Here is a 14,392-nt window from a genome sequence, read left to right as displayed (position 1 = left end):
TTTTTGCTATCCTAAGCTCTCCTGAGTATAAAACATGAAATTAAAGGATTAGGAGCATCAAATTCAATAAAACCAAGGAAAAATCATCCATAAATATGTCAAGCATGGGGTAAAAATATGTATACCTTACGGTTTATCAATTATATGTTTACTCTATTTATTTTCTTCTGTTTTATAGTGCTTTGAAGCTCATAAAGGTTGGAAATCGGTCAGAGCATCAACACATTATCCTTCAGCTCATTTTGGTATAAATAGAAAACTTATTTTGGTATAATGGCATGTATAGGCTAACTTTGCCAATATTGGCATATTAATGGTTGTTTGTAATCTAGCCATTGGAATGGCTAGTAAAGATATGTTTGGTGTATATATAGTAAGGTTATAAAAGATAATTTTGAATACATAAATACATGTGATGATATTATGCATAATGTTAATGTTAGCTTGGTTTTAATGTCTTGAATTGATTGGCATTTATATGCAAGTATTGATATAGGTTGAAGACAAATTGGGTGAGAAAAGTGGCCATGAAAAGGGCCTCTTTTCGTCCACATGGACAGACACACGGGTGTGTGTCTCAACCGTGTGTGACACACGACATGTGCACGGGTGTGTAGTTTGGTCGTGTGTCCCCTACATCGTAAAAATTGAGAAACATAAAGCTCAGAATTGGTCACACGAGCAGAGACAAGGGCGTGTGTCTTAGTCGTGTGAGATACACGCCCAACATACGGGCGTGTGTCTTGGCCGTGTAAAACCTACATTTAATTTTTGAAAATTAAATTTACCACAAACAATAATTCAATTTAACACATATAAATGTACAAATTAATTACACAAACTTACCTCGACAAATGTACGTAGATAAAAAGGTGACTAATCCGATATTTTTCCTTTGCCTCGATCTAACTCTGTACTAAGTCTAACCGGATCTATACGAATGAATTTACTCATTTCAATACAATTCATATTTAATTTAGTTCAACACATAATTTTGGCAAAATTACTATTTTTCCTCTATACTTTTAATTCATTGCAATTTAGTCCCTAGGCTGAGAAAATAACTTTTATGCAATTTAATCCTTACTCAAGCCTAGCTGATTTTTATACATATTAATAGCAGCCCATATTTTTCATAAAATTCACAATTTTACCATAAATTTATCGTCTTTTTCAATTTAATCCTTAATTGATAATTTCATCAAAATTCTCTTTACAAAAGTTTTTTTTATCTAACAAAAACCTTTCATTTTCTATCATAAAACTTCATAGTTCAAGCATACACAAAAATGAAAAAACCCTAATACTTTAACAGTTTTGCAAATTAGTCCCCAAGCTAGCTAGATTAAGCTATTACGATATCAGAAACATAGAAATAATTAAAAACGGGATAAAAATACGTACCTAATTGAGCAAAATAAGTTTGCTAATATCTCAAGCTTCCATGGCTAGGGTTTCTTACCTTTTTTTTTATTTGGTGGTAGATGATGATAATAGATTTTTTTATTTAATATCACTTAATTCAATAATTTCCAAAATTACCGTTAATAATTCATTAGATTTCCAATGATGACTATTCATGCTTAACCACTAAGTATTTTTATGGTCTATTTACCATAAAAGGACCTCCAATTTAAAGTTTTATAGCTATTTAATACCTTTAACTATTAGAACTCAACTTTTTCACTTATTGCAATTTAGTCCTTTACATCAAATTAGGCATGTAAACGGTAAAATTTCATAACAAAACTTTTATATGGTATTTCTATCATATTGTAGACCATATAATATTAATAAAAATGAATTTTTCTAAGTTCAAATTTGTGGTCCCGAAACCACTATTCCGATTTCACTGAAAACGAACTGTTACACATCTAGCCATTCCAAAAGTCCAAACCACATTCATTTTTCAATACTCCATGTGATAAAGATTCACATATGTGCATAACATTCCCTATATACATGCCACATAACTGAGTCCAGAACGAATAAAAGACTATCGAATCGAAGACTGGATAGTGTGAGCTCCAAGTTGATTCGATCTTCACATTCCGCAAAAGACAACTACAAGATATGAAAACATAACAAGGTAAGCATTATATATGCTTAGTAAGCTCATAGGTGTTAAAATAGTAAACTTACCTCATTTCATAATTAAACATATCAAAATAACAAGTTTAACTATGTTTCCTGTCAAACATATCATAACCGTAAGGTGAGTATTTCATATACAGCATTATAATCTATCAGTTCATTCTTACAATTCATTTTAGTATCATTTCATCAGAACTATCAAATGAATACATCATTTTCTCAATCAAAACAAATGGCCGAACAAAATAGGTAAAAAAAAATTATTGTCATTAAGATAAAACCTTTTTGGTTCTTTAGCATTTATCGTTACTATTAATTACAAAGCTCTCTTTCTTTAAACCATTTAGAGATAAAAAATATTTCTAGCAGAAGCTTAAGAAAACAAAATCGTTGTGTGTAGAAAACCGTCATGGTTATAAGTAAATAAAACCAAAACCCAAAACCAAGCAAAATAGTTTAAAACAGTCTAGAGAGTCCCAAAAAATACAAACCCTCAAATTTTCAGCCAAACTTAAATAAAAACTAAAACAAATAAACAATTTTGGTGAGTGGTCACCATCGAGTCCTCCGCTGCACCAATCTACCTAAGACTGAGGGTTACCTATCAAGACAAACTAAGAAGGGGTGAGTTTAAGTAAACTCAGTGTATAACCTAGCAAAGTTAAGCATGTACACATACAGAATATCACAAATCAGACAGGTTCACAATCGGGCCTGGGCCCATGTCAGATATAGATACAAATTCGAGCTTGAGCCCATTTCAAATATAGATACAGTTATAGATATGCAAATCAAATAATAGAATCCTACCGCCATCCTCTACACACCATCTTCGACCATCCCTACACACCATGTGGATTTTAAAACACCCACCCAACCCTACACACCATGTTGTACCAATGCGACACATATCAGATATAATTCAGTTGTGCTACCAGATATTAGGCATAATCTACCTTTCAAAACACTTCCTCCAATATATATATCATTCCACCCCAATCACAGTAACAGTAAATGCTTATAGAATTAATAATTAAATCATGCTTTTGTAAACAGATAACAGATAAAATCATAAGCATGCTCATAACAGCTCATCACTCTAACAGAGTACATAGTTTTAGGGCTTAATAAGCCTTTATCGACCCCACGGTAGACCCATATTCGTTTAGTATGACCCGTGCTACATTATGGAAAATTTCAGTACAATAAGCCCACATGCCCGTGTGGATGTAGGCCCACACGCCACACGCTACACGCCCAATTTGGCGTAGCCCGTGTAGCCTATACGGCCACACCTTAGCCATCACAGGGTCGTATTTTGTGCACGGCCTGGCCTTCATCGATCACACGGTCGTGCCATCGCACACAGCCTACCACAAGGCCTACCACACAGTCGTGTAGCATTGACAGTGGGGTTTTTTGGCTTTCATTGAACCTCATTTTTCTGAGTTTTGGGTACACACCTGCTTCGATTTTAACGTAATAACACACCCGAGATCACTAGAACCTATAATTCACCAATTATCCCTGATTAACTGCCTAAAATGATAAATTAAACTGAACTCCATCGAGCTAATCAAGTCACAATTCGAATACTCAAAGCTTACTCGTATTCTTGAACACCTCCAACTAAGATTTCACGAGAGGTAGACCCCCTCCTTCATGATTCGCTACTAAGCAAAGAAAAATTTTAATCCCACGAAAAGATTCGAGAATAAAAACATAGATTTTAACGTTTTACTCTCACGAACTTACATTGTCAAACCCAAACCATAGTTAAAGGAAATATAACTCCACTTACCAGCCAATTAAAGAACAGGAAACCGTAGAACAATGATTGAACGTAGGATTCATGATCTGAATTAAAATATTGAAAGAAAGTTTACCAAAAAAGAAAAGGAAAACCAAAGGGAAGAAGAAGAGAAGAAATTTTTACGTCAACAGTTTTTGGAAATTTAGGAAGAGAGAGAAAAGATAAAAACCAAAATTAATATTATGCTTCCAAATCCCTAATTTTTCTCCCCCCACTAACCCACTCAGAAACCTGCTCAACAGAAACTCTAACAAACATGCAATAAAAAAAGATAAACTGCTACGCTTACATAGAAATTCAAACACAAGACCTCCAACACACTGTCACCCTTACCACTCGAACCAGCAGGCTCTTTCTGATATGGAATTGCAGACAATTAAATATAAGCCCACCAAAGAGTGATAGGGCTTAATTCCAAAAATAACAAATTTGCCAAAGCTAAGGCTAGAACTTTGGACCTCTCAGACACTCCCAGTACACTTAACCACTAAAGCAGACAAATATTTGTGTCACATTTTCACAAAAGTAGAAATAAGAATTTTGGGGCATTACAACTCTACCCCTTAAAAGAAATTTCGACCTTGAAATTTACCTGATCAGAACAGATGAGGATACTGCTGATACATCGAGTCCTCAGGCTCCCATGTGGCCTCTTCAGTACAATGATTTCATCACAACACCTTCACTAAAGAAATGGATTTTTTCCTCAGAACCTTAACATCTCGATCCAGGATCCAAACCGGCTCCTACTTAAAGGTCAAGTCCGGCCTAACCTCGATCTCCTCAATCGAGACAACATGGGATGGATCAGAATGATACCACCTCAATATCGAGACATGAAACACATCATGAATACGGTCCAGCTCAAGGGGTAACTCCAACTGGTAAGCAACCAGTCTGACATATTTTAGAACCCGATATGGCCTGTCGAAACCATTTTCAAATCGAGTTTTGGAAAATGGGAATCGATTTTAAAAAACAAAAACGGGAGTCGCCACTAATCTTTTTAGGTGTGATTGGATCACCTTTAAAACATTTTGTTTTAAAATCATTAGTTTTGGTCCACGAAATAAAAGAACGGGTTCAGGAGTCGGTTACGTACGAGGAAGGATTAGCACCCTCGTAACGCCCAAAAATTGGTACCTAATTGATTATCAAATGCCTTTAATGTCGGAAATTTAACAAATTTTAAGATGTAATCCTCTTTAAAATACTTTAATTTTGAAAATTTGGGTTCACTTGTATCAAAACATTGACACTAAGTTAACCTTTTGGAAATCCTTATCTCGAAACAACAAATCGCCACATCCAATAAGTTAGGACACAATGCTTTGAAATTCCAAGACAGTTGCTCGTATTTTGAAAATCTTAAAAACTTAGAAGGGTACTTGACTATTCGAACTCAACGAGAAAAGTTGCAACCCAATAAGTTAGGGCACTACTTTTCTCGAAGCTTTCAAATACTAAGCATTGCCTTTTTTATTTTTATAAAACTTTTAAATATTGTTTTAAATGACCTTTTAGAGTGACAATTCTATATTACGAAACATAGATATTCAAATAGCGTATATTACAAAGTATTATAACACTTTATATAAATGCAATCACTATATAGAGGGTAAAATAGAATAATAAAAATAATCATGCTAAGAAAATAGGAATATACCTAAAAGAAAGCATAATAAATGCACTAATTATATACAATATATCATAAATAAAACATTAAATAATATAAAAAACATGGTAAATATTAATGTGTAAAATATGTATGAGTAAAAATAGATGACATGCATAGCAAATGGATAAATAGAATCTACATAAAATATAAAATATACAATCCAATAATTTAATGTACACATGAATGGATTAATAAATGAAATGATGCATATAATACAATATATCAATGTACATATATAAAAATATGCATTTGAAAGTAAATTATAAAAGTCTAAGATATTACATAACATATGAAATACATAACATAACAATAATACATTAATTCTAAAGTAAAAACAAATATTGTATAATAATAAAAAAACATAAGTTTTAAAAATATATGTATAATATAAACAATTGATAAATAGAATGAGCATATAAAAAAATGTGATATTTAATAATAAATTTAAAATATAATATATAATAAAAAAATATTTATAAGAATAATAATTATATAAAAAATATAAAATATATTGGTTTAGAAAAATAATGTATAAAATATCAAATATGTAAAAGAATTTATATTTATAATGAAATGATTATATAATATATATACATGCATAGAAAATATATATTTAAAAATAAACTATATAAAAAGGTTAAATATTATGATATATAAAATACATAATCAAATGTATAAAAGATAGGAAAAAAATATACATATTTGAAAAATGAAGAAATTAAAATAAAAAAATGGTTGAAAAACTAAGATAGACGAAGAATAAAATAAGAACAAACCATAGAGAGTAAGAACGCAAGAGGGAGAGAAATTTGAGTGAATGCTCTCAAGAATTATTATTGCTTCCCAAAACTCAAGTGATTTACAATGAAGGAAGAGGCCTCTATTTATAGTTGAGCCTCCCCAAATCCAACGATACAGATCAATTACATCAACGGTTAAGATTAAAGGATGTCTACAAATTAAATCTCCAAGATTACAAAATCATATCTTCTAAGATTGTATATCATATCTAAGATTGTATCATATCTAAGATTGCAATCATCTCTAAGATTGTATCATATCTAAGATTGCATATCACATCTAAGATTACATATCATTGAAGATTATATTTCCATATGAGTCAAGCTTGTAGATGGACATTAAATCTTTTCAAGTAATGGGCCATTCCGATCGGGTCAAATTATATTTGTAATTCTAGACTGAACTTGGACTTTGTTTTTTTGGAGGTTTATTATTTTAAATACTGAAATGGGCCAGGCAAAATTGAGTGTCTACACGGCCCAATGAACCTAGGGCTCAACTTGCCCTTACGACCGAACCTCAGAACTTTCTTCCATGGAGAAACCTTAAAAAATACAAAGTCCCCCACAAAGTACTCAATCTCACGTCTCTTCAGATCTGCATAAGACCTCTGTTTATCCGAACTGCTTTCAGACGATCTTGAATCAGTTGAACCTTATCCTTAGTCTCAGAAACCAACTCAGGACCCAAAACTCGAGATTCACTCAACTCAGTTCAACATAAAGGTGTACGAAACTTATGGCCATACTGAGCTTCGTAAGGTGCCATCTGAATGCTAGCCTAAAAATTGTTATTATAGGCGAACTCAGCCAACGGTAAATAATCCTCCCAACCACCTTGGATATCAATCACATAGCTCTGAAACATATCTTCCAGTATCTGAATCACCCTATCAGATTGACCATCTGTCTGAGGATGGAACACAGTACTGAATTCCAACCTTGAACCTAGAGCCTCGTGTAATTTCTTCCAGAACCGAGAATTGAAGTGAGGATTTCTATCAAAAATGATCAAGACAGAGACCACATTGCAGTTTTACAATCTTAGAAATGTACAACTTCACTAGCTTTTGCAGAGAGTAATCAGTTCAAATCGAAATAAAGTGAGCAAACTTGGTCAACCGATCTACGATGACCCAAACAGAATCCTTCTTAGTGGGTGTCAAGGGCAACCCACTAACAAAATCCATAGTCACTCGTTCCCATTTCCATAAGGGAATCTTGACTGGCTGCAACAAACCCTAAGGCAACTGATGCTCAGCCTTAACTTGCTAGCACGTCAAACAACAAGCAACAAAATTGGTAACTTTACGCTTCAAACCCGGCCACCAGTACAACTCACGGAGGTCGCAATACATCTTATTACCACTGAGATGCATAGCATAAGGGCTACTGTGCGCTTCCCTCAGAATAGACTACCTCAGATCAAAATCATTCAGCACACATATCTGTCCTTGAAAACACAAAAAAGCATTACTATTCATCCCAAAGTCTATAGTAGTACCACTCTTAACCTGAAGGAGCCGAACACCCAAAGTCTCATCCACTAACTGCTTATCACGAATCTGCTTAATCCAAGTCGGCCTGTAGCTCGACCAACAGACTCCCATCATCAAACAGACTAAGGCGAGCAAACATTGCCCTCAAATCAGACATCATTCTTCAGCTTAGAGCGTCGGCCACCACATTGGCCTTACCAGGATGATATTCGATGGTGCAATCATAATCCTTGAGAAGCTCAATCCATCGACACTGCCTAAGACTCAACTCCTTCTTAATAAAGAGATACTTGAGGCATTTGTGATTGGTGTAGATAATACACCTCTCACCATATAGATAGTGCCTCTAAATTTTTAGTGCAAAGACCACAGCAGCCAACTCGAGGTCATGCGTCGGATAATTTCGTTCGTGTGACTTAAGCTGACGGGACATCTAAGCCACAACCCTACTTTCCTGCATTAGAACACAACCTAATCCAATATACGATGCATCACTGTTCACTACAAAATCCTTGTCGGATTCAGGCTATATTAGAACAGTAGCCTGACTTAGAATAGACTTGAGCTTCTCAAAGCTCTCTTGCTATGCATCAGTCCAGAAAAAAGGTGAACCCTTGCGCAGAAGCTTAGTAAGAGGAGCTGCAATTAAAGAAAACCCCTCAACCAAACGCCAATAGTATCCCGCCAAACCCAGAAAACTGCGAATTTCAGACACATTCTTAGGCTATTTCCAATCCAACATAGCCTCAATCTTCCTCAGATCGACCTGAATCCTTTAGCAAAAAACTACGTGCCCTAGAAAAGTTACTTCACGTAGCCAAAACTCACACTTGCTGAATTTAGCGTAGAGCTGCTTCTCACGTAAAATTTGAAGTATTACTTTAAGAAGATCGTCATACTCATCCTCGGTCTTAGAGTATACCAGAATGTCATCAATGAAGACCACTACAAACTGATCTAGATACAGCTGAAATACTAAATTCATCAGATCTATAAATGAGTCTGATGCTTTCGTCAACCCAAAAGGCATAACTAGGAACTCGTAGTGTCCAAAACGAGTCCTAAATGTCGTTTTATGTACATCTACTTCCTTAACCCTCAACTGATGATACCCTGAATGAAGATCGATCTTAGAGAATACAAAAGCTCCTTGGAACTAATCAAATAAGTCATCGATCCCCGAAAGTGGATACTTATTCTTAATCGTAAGCTTATTCAACCGCCAAAAATCTACATACATCCTCATGGTCCCATCCTTCTTCTTAACAAACAGAACTGATGCTCTCCCCGTAGACACAATCAGACGGATGAAGCCACGATCCAATAACTCCTGCAGTTGAGCTTTAAGTTCCGCAAGCTCTTTCAGAGCCATTTAATAGGGAGCAATAGACACTGAAGCTGTACCCAGAAGAAGCTCGATCCCAAACTCAATCTCTCGGTTTGGAGGTAATCCCGGTAACTCCTCAGGAAAAACATCTGAAAAATTCCTCACAGTTCTAATAACCCCAATCGTAGAGTTTCCTAAAGTAGTAGTACTGAAGTAATCCAAATACACCTCGCACCATTTCCAGACCAGTTTCTTGGCTACCAGTGCAGAGATCACATACCATAGATAATCTTGACGCTCTCCGATCACAACCACCTTTTCATTTTCCTCAGTTCTCAGAATGACCCTCTTAGTCGCACAATCCAAACTAACTTAATGCTAAACCATCCAGTCCATTCCTAGAATTATATCAAACTTTCCAAACAAAAGCTTCATTAGATTTGCCAGAAAAACAGTTCTTTGTACTATTAAGGGTACATCTCTATAGAGTTTACTAACCCGAACAGATTTCCCCAACGAACTTAGTACAGAGACCTCACTAGTAGTGCTCTCAACCGTAATCTCCAAGTTTTCAGAAACTGAACTGGCTATATAGGAGTGAGTAGATCCTATATAAATTAAAGTAATGTAAGGTACATCAGATATAAAGAACGTACCAGTGATAACATTAGGAGCATCTCTATCCTCTCGGCATCGTGAACATAAACTAAAGCAGACTGCCTCGTCTCGGCCTAACCAACACCTCTGCCATCGGCCCATACCATTACCACCTCTGGCCTGACCACGACCCCTAGGTGGCTGTTGAACTGCTCTCTGAAGCTGTACAGTACCTAGAGCCAGAGTTTGCATCTAATCTGTACACTGTGGACACTCCTTAATACGGTGCTCAAGAGACCCACACCTAAAACACGCCTCAATCCTCCTCCAGCACTCGCTCGGATGGCATCTTCAATAATCTCCACAAGGCAATATCCCAGCTGAAGTAGTAGGATCCCCCACTCTCACTAGCCCATCAAATCTAGCCTTTTTCTTAGGCCTCTGTACAAAACTCGAGGGCTCTGAATCCCTCTTGTTCTTACCTCTCTCCCTCTCCCTATTCTGGCGCTCTTCGCGCTTAACATCTTCGGCAATCTTCACCTTCTGCACTAGGATAGAAAACTCACGCTCCCTCAGCGGAGCAATCAAAACCCTCAGATTATCTCTCAGTCCATCCTCAAACCGAACACACTTTTCATACTCGAACGCTACCATGCCTACAGCGTAACGGCTCAACCTCAGAAATTCGGCTTCATACTCGGCCACAGACTTATTTCTTTGCGTGAGATTCACGAACTCACGCCTACGAGTATCAACATAGTTGGCTCCTACATATTTTCTCTGAAATGTAGTCTTAAAGAACTCCCAAGTCAGACAGTTAGGCTAAGTGCCTTACTTAACTGTTAACCACCATTGGTATGCTTCGTCACGAAGCAAAGAGACTGCACCCTTCAATTTCTACTCAGAGGTACAGTCCAAATCATCCATAATTCTCTTAGTAGACTCTAGCCAACAGTCAACCACATTAGGGGCGACTCCTATGACACCCCTAAATAACTTAGCTTTATTCGACCAGAGTCACTCAGTTACTGATCGTTGACCCTTAGATCCAGAATTGGGTCCAGCGACCCTCTTTAATATCCTTAGCATGGCTTGAGACAGTGCATCATCCCCAACCGAGTGACTCTGAGACCCAGTCTCAATAGCATGTGACACCAGTGTCTCACTAGTGTCCAGATTCGGCATGCTGCCTAGAGATGAGGCCCGGCTCGAGCGCCCTGCAGCTTCTACCTCAGCCTCGAATACCGCATCCACGGATACCTCGTATACTCATTGTGACTTAAAAATTTTATCTACATTAAAAAATTTATGTATCAGTTTCGATATTTATTAACAGATGTTTTATGAATCAAGAATCAAAAGTTCAGAGTTGTTTTCGCAAGTTTTAGTCCTTATCAGTTTCACTACAGTTTCAGAGTGTACTAACTATAGTATTTTCAAGTAAACTATCAATCATGTTTTCAGAATTTCTATCAGAAATTAGAATTACTTATTAGATCGGCCTCGGAGACTCGGTGTACCACATACTTAATCGAAAGTTTTAAAATCATTTGAAAACCAATTCTTAAAACAAAATTTTGGAACCCAAAATTCATAGTCAAGTTTTACAAACTAGCTCTGATACCACTAAATGTAACACTCCAAACCCGACCTAGACGTTATGGTCAAATCTGGAAGTGTCACATGAAATAGATAAAAAAAACCTTTTTCATTAAGATAAAACCTTTTCAGTTCTTTAGCCTTTATCATTACTATTAATTTCAAAGGTCTCTTTCTTTAAACCATTTAGAAATAAAATATATTTGTAGCAGAAGCTTAAGAAAACAAAATCGTTGTGTGTAGAAAATCGCCATAGTTATAAGTAAATAAAACTAAAACCCAAAACCAAGCCAAATAGTTTAAAATAGTCCAGAGAGTCCCAGAAAATACAAATCCTCAAATCTTACGCCAAACTTAAATAAAAACTAAAACAAATAATCAATTTTGGTGAGTGGTCACCGTTGAGTCCTCCGCTACACTAATCCGCTTAAGACTGAGGGTTACCTGTATAGACAAATAGAGAAGGGGTGACTTTACATAAACTCAGTGTGTAACCCAGCAGAGTTAAGCATGTACACATACAAAATATCACAAATCAGATAGATTAACAATCGAGCCTGAGCCATGTTAGATACAGATACAAATTTGGGCTTGAGCTCATTTTAGATACAGATAAAGTTATAGATATACAAATCAGATAACAGAATCCTACCACCATCCTCTACACACCATCTCTGACCATCCCTACACATCATCTGGGGTTTAAAACACCCACCCAACCCTACACACCACGCTGTACCGATACGACACATATTAGATATAATGCAGCTGTGCTGGCATAATCTGCCTTTTAGAACACTTCCTCCTATATATATATCATCCCACCCCAATCACAGTAACAGTACATGCTTACAGAATTAATATTTAAATCATGCTTTTGTAAACAGATAACAGATAAAATCATAGACATGCTCATCACAGTTCATTAGTCTAACAGAACAAATAGTTTTAGGGTTTAGTAAGCCTTTACCGAACCCACGGTAGGCCCACAGTCGTTTAGTATGACCCGTGCGATCCTACGAAAAATTTTAGTACAATGGGCCCACATGTCTGTGTAGCTTGCCCGTGTGGGCCCAAATGCCTGTGTGGTCCATATTCTCAGATTTGTCTTGCCTGTGTGGATTAAACGGCCTGGCCCAAATATCACACGCCCGCGTGGCGTGCCTGTGTGGGCCCACACACCCAATTTGGCATAGCCTGTGTGGCCCACACGACCACACATCAGTCATCACACAGCCGTGTCTTGCACACGGTCTGACCTTCGTCGATCACACAGCTGTGTCATCGCACATGACCTACCACACGACTGTGTGGCGTCGATAGTAGTATTTTTTGGCTTTTGTCAAACCTCATTTTTCTGCGTTTCGAGTAGACAACTACTATAGTTTTGACGCAATAACACACCCGAGATCACTAGAACCTACAATTCACCAATTATCCCTAATTAATCGCCTAAAACGATAAAATAAGCCAAAATCTCTCAAGCTAATCAAGTCACAATTCGAATACTCACAGCTTACCCGAATTTTTGAACGCCTCCAACTAAGATTCCACGAGAGGTAGATCCCCTCCTTCACGATTCATTGCTGAGCAGTGCAAAATTTTAATCCCACTAAAAGATTTGAGAATAAAAACATAGATTTTAACGTTTTACTCTCACGAACTAACACTGTCAAACCCAAACCATAGTTAAAGAAATATAACTCCACTTACCAGCCGATTAAAGAACAGGAAACCGCAGAAAAATGATTAAACGTAGGATTCACGATCCGAATTAAAGAATTGAAAAAAAGTTTATCGAAAAAGAAAAGGAAAAACGAAGGGAAGAAGAAGAGAAGAAATGTTTACGTCAAAATTTTTTGGGAATTTAGAAGGAGAGAGAAAAGATAACAACCAAAATTAAAATTATGCTCCAAAATCCTAAATTTTCTCCCCCCACTAACCCACTTAGAAACCTGCTCAACAGAAACTCTAGCAGACACGCCAGACAAAAAGATAAACTACTACACTTACATAAAGATTCGAACACAGGACCTCCAACACACTGACACCTTTACCACTCGAACTAGCAGGCTCATTCTGATATGAAATTACAAACAATTAAATATAAACCCACCAAACAGTGAGAGGGCTTAATTCCAAAAATAGCAAAATTTACCAAAGCTAAAGCTAGAACGTAGGACTGCTCAAACACTCCCAGAACACTTAACCACTAAAGTAGACAAATATTTGTGTCACATTTTCACAAAAGTAGAAATAAGAATTTTGGGGCATTACAAACACATATAATCGTATGAACACATTCATTTTCAATCACTATACGAAACCAGACAATACATTTCCTCTTTAATATTATTAGCCCGATAAACTATAGTAATAGATATGGATACGCAGGTAACTACACCAAACTAGTAGGCATCAAAGTATTAAGCAATAGGCACCATTGTGCTAATTATTGTGCATCGAACTGCAAATCAATAGGCATCTTAATGCGAATCAGTAGGCATTATAATGCGAAACAATAGGCATCGTAATACGAATCAGTAGGCACCATAGTGAAAATCCCATACAAGCACACAATTAACCCTATTGGGATGCCAATTGTATCCTATCCTAGTTCATCCGGGCTCAATGCAGATATCAAAACATCTCTTTATAATTCAGTCTTTTCTTACCTTTTTTATACCATTTTGAGTACATTTCAAAATACAAATTTTTATAACAAAAACTCATGATTTAAGCACATTCAATACATTTATAAACATAACTAAACTATATGAACTTATAAGGTACAAATAGCAACCATAAAAATGTCATGGACTAATTTGTAATTTTTCTTTTTTCTCGATTATCTACCGACTGATTCAATTATTGATCTATATGGTAATTCATTTCAAAATATCAGTGTCAATTACCTTATAACATCTTATTTAAGGCATATGATAACCTAATTTTATTTTACACAATTTCCCTAAAATTTTGTAT

This window comes from Gossypium hirsutum, chromosome A01 (assembly GCF_007990345.1).
Source record: "Gossypium hirsutum isolate 1008001.06 chromosome A01, Gossypium_hirsutum_v2.1, whole genome shotgun sequence".
Classification (NCBI taxonomy): domain Eukaryota; kingdom Viridiplantae; phylum Streptophyta; class Magnoliopsida; order Malvales; family Malvaceae; genus Gossypium; species Gossypium hirsutum.
The sequence above is the reverse complement of the archived record's forward strand: the minus strand, read 5'-3'. Positions refer to the sequence as shown.